This window comes from Canis lupus, chromosome X (genome assembly GCF_003254725.2).
Source record: "Canis lupus dingo isolate Sandy chromosome X, ASM325472v2, whole genome shotgun sequence".
NCBI classification, from domain to species: Eukaryota; Metazoa; Chordata; class Mammalia; order Carnivora; family Canidae; genus Canis; species Canis lupus.
Genome location: NC_064281.1, coordinates 76,906,761 through 76,913,940, shown reverse-complemented (window position 1 = coordinate 76,913,940; position 7,180 = coordinate 76,906,761).

Genomic DNA, 7,180 nt, shown 5'->3' with positions numbered 1-7,180 from the left:
GAGGCAGAGACACAGGCAGAGGGAGAAGCAGGCTCCATGCACCGGGAGCCCGACATGGGATTCGATCCCGGGTCTCCAGGATCGCGCCCTGGGCCAAAGGCAGGGGCCAAACCGCTGCGCCACCCAGGGATCCCATGGACTTCTGTTTTAAGCTGCTACCTTGGTGGTCATTATGTAGCAATATAAAACTAATATACTTACATGTGGTTTTTAAATAATTTGCTTACTTTCTGTACTACAAAATGTTCCAAGTTAATCTTGTATTTTTCCTGCTCTGGCCCTAGGATCAGCCATTTCTCCAAGGAGTCCTGGTTCCTTTTTTTTTTTTTCTTTTTTCCTGGTTCCTTTTATTAAATAGTATTTAGAAGCCAAAATCTGGGCCCTATATGTGTTTATTGCTAAAGGAGCATCATTGTGTCTAGGCTCTCTCAGTGGACAGGGCTAGTAAATCTATATATACTACTCTATGCATACACACACACACACACACACACACACACACAGGTTCATATTGGTATCTCTAACTCTAAATCTTTTCTTCTGTGCAACTTCTCTGACAATGAGAAACTTGGCTCCCATTATTTATATTAACATATTTGTTCAACCCTCATATACATGCAACGTATTGCTATACATGTAATAAATTTTTTAGTATATTTTTTATTGGAGTTTGATTTGCCAACATATAGCATAATACCCAGTGCTCATCCCCTCAAGTGCCCCCCTCAGTGCCTGTCACCCAGTCACCCCATCCCCCCGACCACCTCCCTTTCCACTACCCCTTGTTCATTTTCCAGAGTTAGGAGTCTCTCATGTTCTGTCACCCTCACTGATATTTCCCACTCATTTTCTCTCCTTTCCCCTTTATTCCTTTTCACTATTTTTTATAGTCCCCAAATGAGTGAGACCATATAATGTTTGTCCTTCTCCCATTGACTTACTTCACTCAGCATAATACCCTCTAGTTCTATCCACGTTGAAGCAAATGGTGGGTATTTGTCATTTCTAATGGCTGAGTAATATTCCATTGTACATATGGATCCCATGTAATAAATTGCTATTTCATGCTCTGTGAGAAACAACTATACCAACTATAGTACAGTTTGTTTTTAGCTTTGCAGTAGCCAAACACTGTTTGTCAAAGTTACTTAGGTCAAACCACTAAGTTTATATGTTGAAGTCCTAATGCCCAATATGATCATATCAGGAGATAAAGCCTTTTAAAGAGGTGCTTAGACTATGAGTGTGGAACCTTCATGAATGGGATTAATGTTCTTATAAATGAGACTCCACAGAGCTCCCTATTCCCTTCTACCATGAGAGGATACAGTGAGAAATCAGCAGTCTGCAACCAAGGAAAGGGCCTCATCAGTACCCAACCATGCTGGCACCCTGATCTTGGACTTCAAGCCTCCAGAACTGTGAGAAATAACTTTCTGTCATTTATTAGCTACTTAGTCTGTAGTATTTTATTATAGCAGCTCTAATGGACTAAGAAACATTTTTAATACAATTAGATGTATTTGTTACAGTCTGTATTCCATCCTGGATTCTCCTGACATTCTGGTTGATTTTTAAAATTTTTCATATATCAGGGTTTCTCAACCTTGGCATCACTGGCATTTTGGGCTGGATTTATTCTATGTTAGGATGGCTATCCTGTGTATTGTTGGGTGTTTATCAGTATTCCTGATCTCTACCCACTAGATGCCAGTAGCACCCACCTTCATGGTGTGAGAACGAAATATTTCTGCAGACATTGCTAAATGTCCCCTAGTGGGGAAAAAAATTGAGAAGCACTGGCATAGGGAGAGTCACCCTTGGTTGTGGTGTATAGTTCTATGGGGTTTTTAAAAGATTTTATTTATTTACTCATGAGAGACACACACACACACACAGAGGCAGAGACACAGGCAGAGGGAGAAGCAGGTTCCATGCAGGGAGCCCAACGTGGGACTCAATCCTGGTACTCCAGGATCATGCCCTGGGCCAAACGCAGGTGCCAAACCACTGAGCTACCAGGGATCCCCTAGTTCTATGGGTTTTAACATGTACATTAGCCACCACGTTAACATATAGAAGAGTTCCGCCACCCTAAAAATTTCCTCATGCAGACCCTTTGTTGTCTGTCACATTCATCACCTCCAATACCTGGAAGCCACTGAACTGATTCTGATTCTATAGTTTTGCCTTTTCCAGAATATCATGTAACTGTAATCATACTATATGTAGCCTTTAAGATCTGATTTTATTCACTAAGCATAATGCTCCAAATTTATTCCTAAAACAAGGCTTTGTTTCTTTTTATTGCTGAATAGTGTTCCATTTTATGGATGTACCAAGGATTATTTATAAATTCATATGTTGAAGGACATTTGGATTGTTTCTAAATTTTGCTATGAATAATGCTACTATGAATATTTGTGTACAGGTTTTTGTGTGAATATACATTTGAAATTCACTTGGACAAATACATACAAGTGGAATTACTGGGTCATATATTTTTTTTTAAATATTTTTTTCTTTATTTATTTATGATAGTCACACAGAGAGAGAGAGAGGCAGAGACATAGGCAGAGGGAGAAGCAGGCTCCATGCACCGGGAGCCCGACGTGGGATTCGATCCCGGGTCTCCAGGATTGCGCCCTGGGCCAAAGGCAGGCGCCAAACCGCTGCGCCACCCAAGGATCCCATACTGGGTCATATATTAAGTGTACATATGATTAACTATATATTAAAATGAGAATATGTTTGCCAAAGTATCTGTATCATTTGTATTTTCGCAAGCAATGCATGGGAATTCCTCTTGTTCCACATCCTTACCAGCATTTGCAATTGTGTAGGTTTTTTTTTTCAATTTTATCCATTCTGATAGGTGTACACTGGTATCTCATTGTGTTCTTTTTGACGATTTGTTTATTTACTCAGAGAGAGAGAGAGCATGAGTGAGAGGGGCAGAGGGAGAGAATCTCAACCAGACGCCACACTGAGTGCAGAACCTCATACCGGGATCAGTCTTATGACTCTGATATCACAACCTGAGTCAAAACCAAGAATCAGATGCTCAACCGACTGTGCCACCCAGGGGCCCCATCACTGTGGTTTTAGTACACATTTCTCTAATGACTGACAATATCAAACATATTTTCATATGTGCTCATATACCATCCTGATATTTTCTTTGGTTAAGTGACTGTTCAGATATTTTGACAATTTCTTAATTTAGGTTTTTCCTTTTAGTAAGTTTTAACAGTTCTTTAAATTATGTTTTTTATAAGATATGTGATCTGGAAATATTTTCTCCCAGTGTGGCTTGTCTTTTCACTCTCTTAACAGTGTCTTTCATAGAGCAAAGATTGACATTCTGTTAAAGTTCATTTTATCATTTTTTCTTTAGTTTTTTTAAAGATTTAATTTATTTGTTTGAGAAGGGGAGAGAGAGAGAATGAGAGTGAATAAGAGCACTGAGCCACCAACTGAGCCACCCAGGTGCCCCTCATTTTTTTTCTTTAATGGATGTCATACCTAAAAACTTTTCTTTTGTTGTAATATCTGAAAGCTCATTGCCAAAGTCAAGATCACACAAAAATTCTATGTTTTCTTCTAGAATTTATATACTTTTTGTATTACATTCACATTTAATACATTAACATATATACATTTAGATATATTTTGGAAACGCCTCGGTGGCTCAGTGGTGGAGAGTGCCTTGGGCTCAGGGCATGACCTTGGTCAGGGGATCGAGTCCCACATCAGGCTCCCTGCGAGGGGCCTGCTTCTCTCTCTGCCTCTGACTCTCTCTCTCTAATTAATAAATAAATAAATATTGAAAGAAAGAAAGAAATATATTTTGAATTTTGAGTTAATTTTTCTGTAAGTTGTGAGGTAGGTATTGAAGTTCATATTTTTGGCTATGCATTTCTAGTTGTTTTGGCTATATTTCTTCATTTTGAATATATATTTCTTGGGATTTTCTTTTTTTTTAAGATTTGATTTGTGGGACGCCTGGGTGGTTCAGTGGTTGGGCATCTGCCTTTGACTCCGGGCCTAATCCCACGGTCTGGGATCTAGTCCCACATCGAGCTTCTGCGGAGAGTCTGCTTCTCCCTCTGCCTGTGTCTCTGCCTCTTTCTCTCATGAATAAATAAGTAAAATCTTTTTTAAAAAAAGATTTAATTTATTTTAGAGCGAGAGAGTGAGTGAACAAGTGGGGGGAGGGGCAGAAGGAAAGAATCTTCAAGCCGACTCCCCACTGAACAGGGAGCCTGACTCAGGGCTCAACCTCACAATCCACGAGATCATGACCCATGAAATCATGAACTGAGCTGAAACAAAGGGTCAGATGCTCAACCAACTGAGCCACCCAGGTGCCCTGGGATTTCCTATAGACAATAATGTCATCCACAAATGGGGAAAATTTTATTTATTTATTTATTTATTTATTTATTTATTTATTTATTTTTGAAGTATAGTTGCCACACAAAGTCACATGGGAAATTTTTATTTTTATATTTTTTAAAAGATTTTATTTATTCATGGGAGAGAGAGAGAGAGAGAAGCAGAGAATTAGGCAGAGTGAGAAGCAGGGTCATGCAGGGAGTCTCATGTGGGACTTGATCCCAGGACTCCAGGATCATGCCATGGACCGAAGGCAGGCGCTCAACCACTGAGCCTCCCAAGAAATTTTTATTTTTACTTTCTAATCTGTATGCTTTTTATTTCTTTTTTTTTTTTTTTTGGCCTGTTGTACTGGAGAAGACTTCCATTATGATATTGAGGGAGACTGCTGAGGGTGGATATACATGCCTTATTCCCAGGCTGGTGAGAAAATATTCAGTTCCTTACCATAAACATGTGCATTGGGTGTTTCTGTAGAAGATCTTTATCAGGTTGTGGAAGTTGATTTCTATTCATAGTTAATTGAGAGTTTTTATCATTAATAGATGCTGGATTCTGTCAAGACTTCTCTGCATCTATGGCTATTCTCATGTAGTTTTCTTTCTTTAGATTCTTAATGTGGTAGATTACATTGATTGATTTTCAAATATTGAATTCGCTTTTCATTCTTGGGATAAACTTCACTTGGTTGTGTGTGTGAGAAAGAGAAATTTAATCTGGTAATATGTGGGAGACTGGTCTTAGTTTTCTTTATTGGTACTAAATTTCTCTGATTTGGTTGTTGTAAAATGAGTTGGGACATATTTCCTCCTCTTCTGTATTAGTTTTCTATTGCTGCCATAAAACATTACCACAAACCTAGTATATTATTTTAGATATCAAACTTATATTGTCTCATAATTATCTAGGTCAGAAGTCTGACATGGATCTCATTTGCCAAGAATCAAGATGTTGACAGGGCTGTATTCCTTTCTTGGAGTCTCTAGGGGAACATCTTTTTGCTCATAAAGAACTAAACTCTTTTTTATATCTTCTATTTCTTTGCTCATAATTTTAGTTTTAATGAGGTTTTTAAGAGTGATGACTTGAGCATTTTTTATAATAGACATTTGAAAGTCTATCAAATATTTACAGTATCTGTTATCTCGTCTTATTGTCTGTTGATTGCCTTTTTCCATGCTTTTGAGAATTTCATGGTTTCTTACATCCTGGGTAATTTTGGTTTGTATACTGGACATTAAATATTATTTTTTACTATGTTATGGAAACCTCAAATAGCTGTACCATGCATTCTGTCTGTTTTTCATATCTGTGTTTAGAACTAGAGAGAGTCAGAATATGTGTATTCCATCTTACTTGGAACCAGAACCACATTGTATAAATTTTTGTGTTTACTTTTAATTCTTCAGTTTTAAAGAAAAATTACAAAATTATGGAAAATTTGCAAATATAGTGTAGAGAACTTTTCCCCTGAATCATTTGAGAGTAAGTTGCTAGTTTAATGCCCCATCCACCCTATGGTAGGCAGAATTTTAAGATGGCTCTATGACTTTCACCTCCTGGTGTTACTCCTACAATTACCTTACATCATATGGTAAAAAGGAGATCTCCCAGGTGGGCCTAATATAATCACATAAGCCCTTGCAAAGGAGAAAGCTTTATATGGTTGTTGACAAAAGCATAATAATGCTTAGATACATTACCATTTTTTACTTTGCAGATGGCAGGGGCCAAGTGCAAGGATCATAGAGAAACCTCTAGGACCTGAGAGCAATGACTTGTCAAAAGTCAGCAAAGAGATGGGGATATTAATTCTACCATTGCAAGGAATTGAGTGGGGATATTAATTCTACCATTGCAAGGAACTGAGTTTTGCTAAGAACCTGAATAAAGTTGGAAGAGGATTCTTTCAGATCCTCCAGATAAGAGCCCAGGACAGTTAAGACCTTCATTTCAGCCTCGTGAGACCCTAGACAGGAAACTAGCCGAGACTACTAATCTATAAAACTACAAGCTAGGGCACCCCTGGTGGCGCAGCGGTTTAGCGCCGCCTGCAGCCCCGGGTCTGATCCTGGAGACCCAGGATCGAGTCCTGTGTCGGGCTCCCTGCATGGAGCCTGCTTCTCCCTCTGCCTCTCAGTCTCTCTCTCTCTGAATAAATAAATTTAAAAAAAGAATCTTTAAAAAAGAAACAAAACTATGAGCTAATAGAGGAGTGTTATGTTAAGTTGCTGAATTCATGGTAATCTCTTACACAGAAGAAGAAAATGAATATAACCCCAAACATCTTTTTGTGCACATTTCCCACAAACACACTTCCCTACATATCCACAATATAATTATCAAAATCAGAAAATTAACATTGATATATCACTATGATATAAACTTAGACCCCAACAAATTTTTACCGTTCAGAGACTTTATAGCAAAAGGGCATTCAATTCAGAATCATCTATTGCATTTTGCTGAAAGGCCTCTTTATTATCCTTCAGTATAGAATATGTGTTGTGTTGTCTTGAATTTCTTTCATCAGCATTTTATAGTTTTCAGAGTATGCTCGATATGCATAACCTGAATCCATTCAAGAAGAAATATCAGGCAAAATCAAATCAAAGGACACTGTAGAAAATAACTAGACTTATAGCTTCCTGAAAGTCCACGAAAAACTGAGGTCATACAAAAGGACTTGGATGAGTACTGAGTTGGTAACCCTTAGATAACTGCACATTTTCTGCCTACAAAAGGCATTTGAGAGGTTAAAAAGATTGTTGGTGATTAGAAG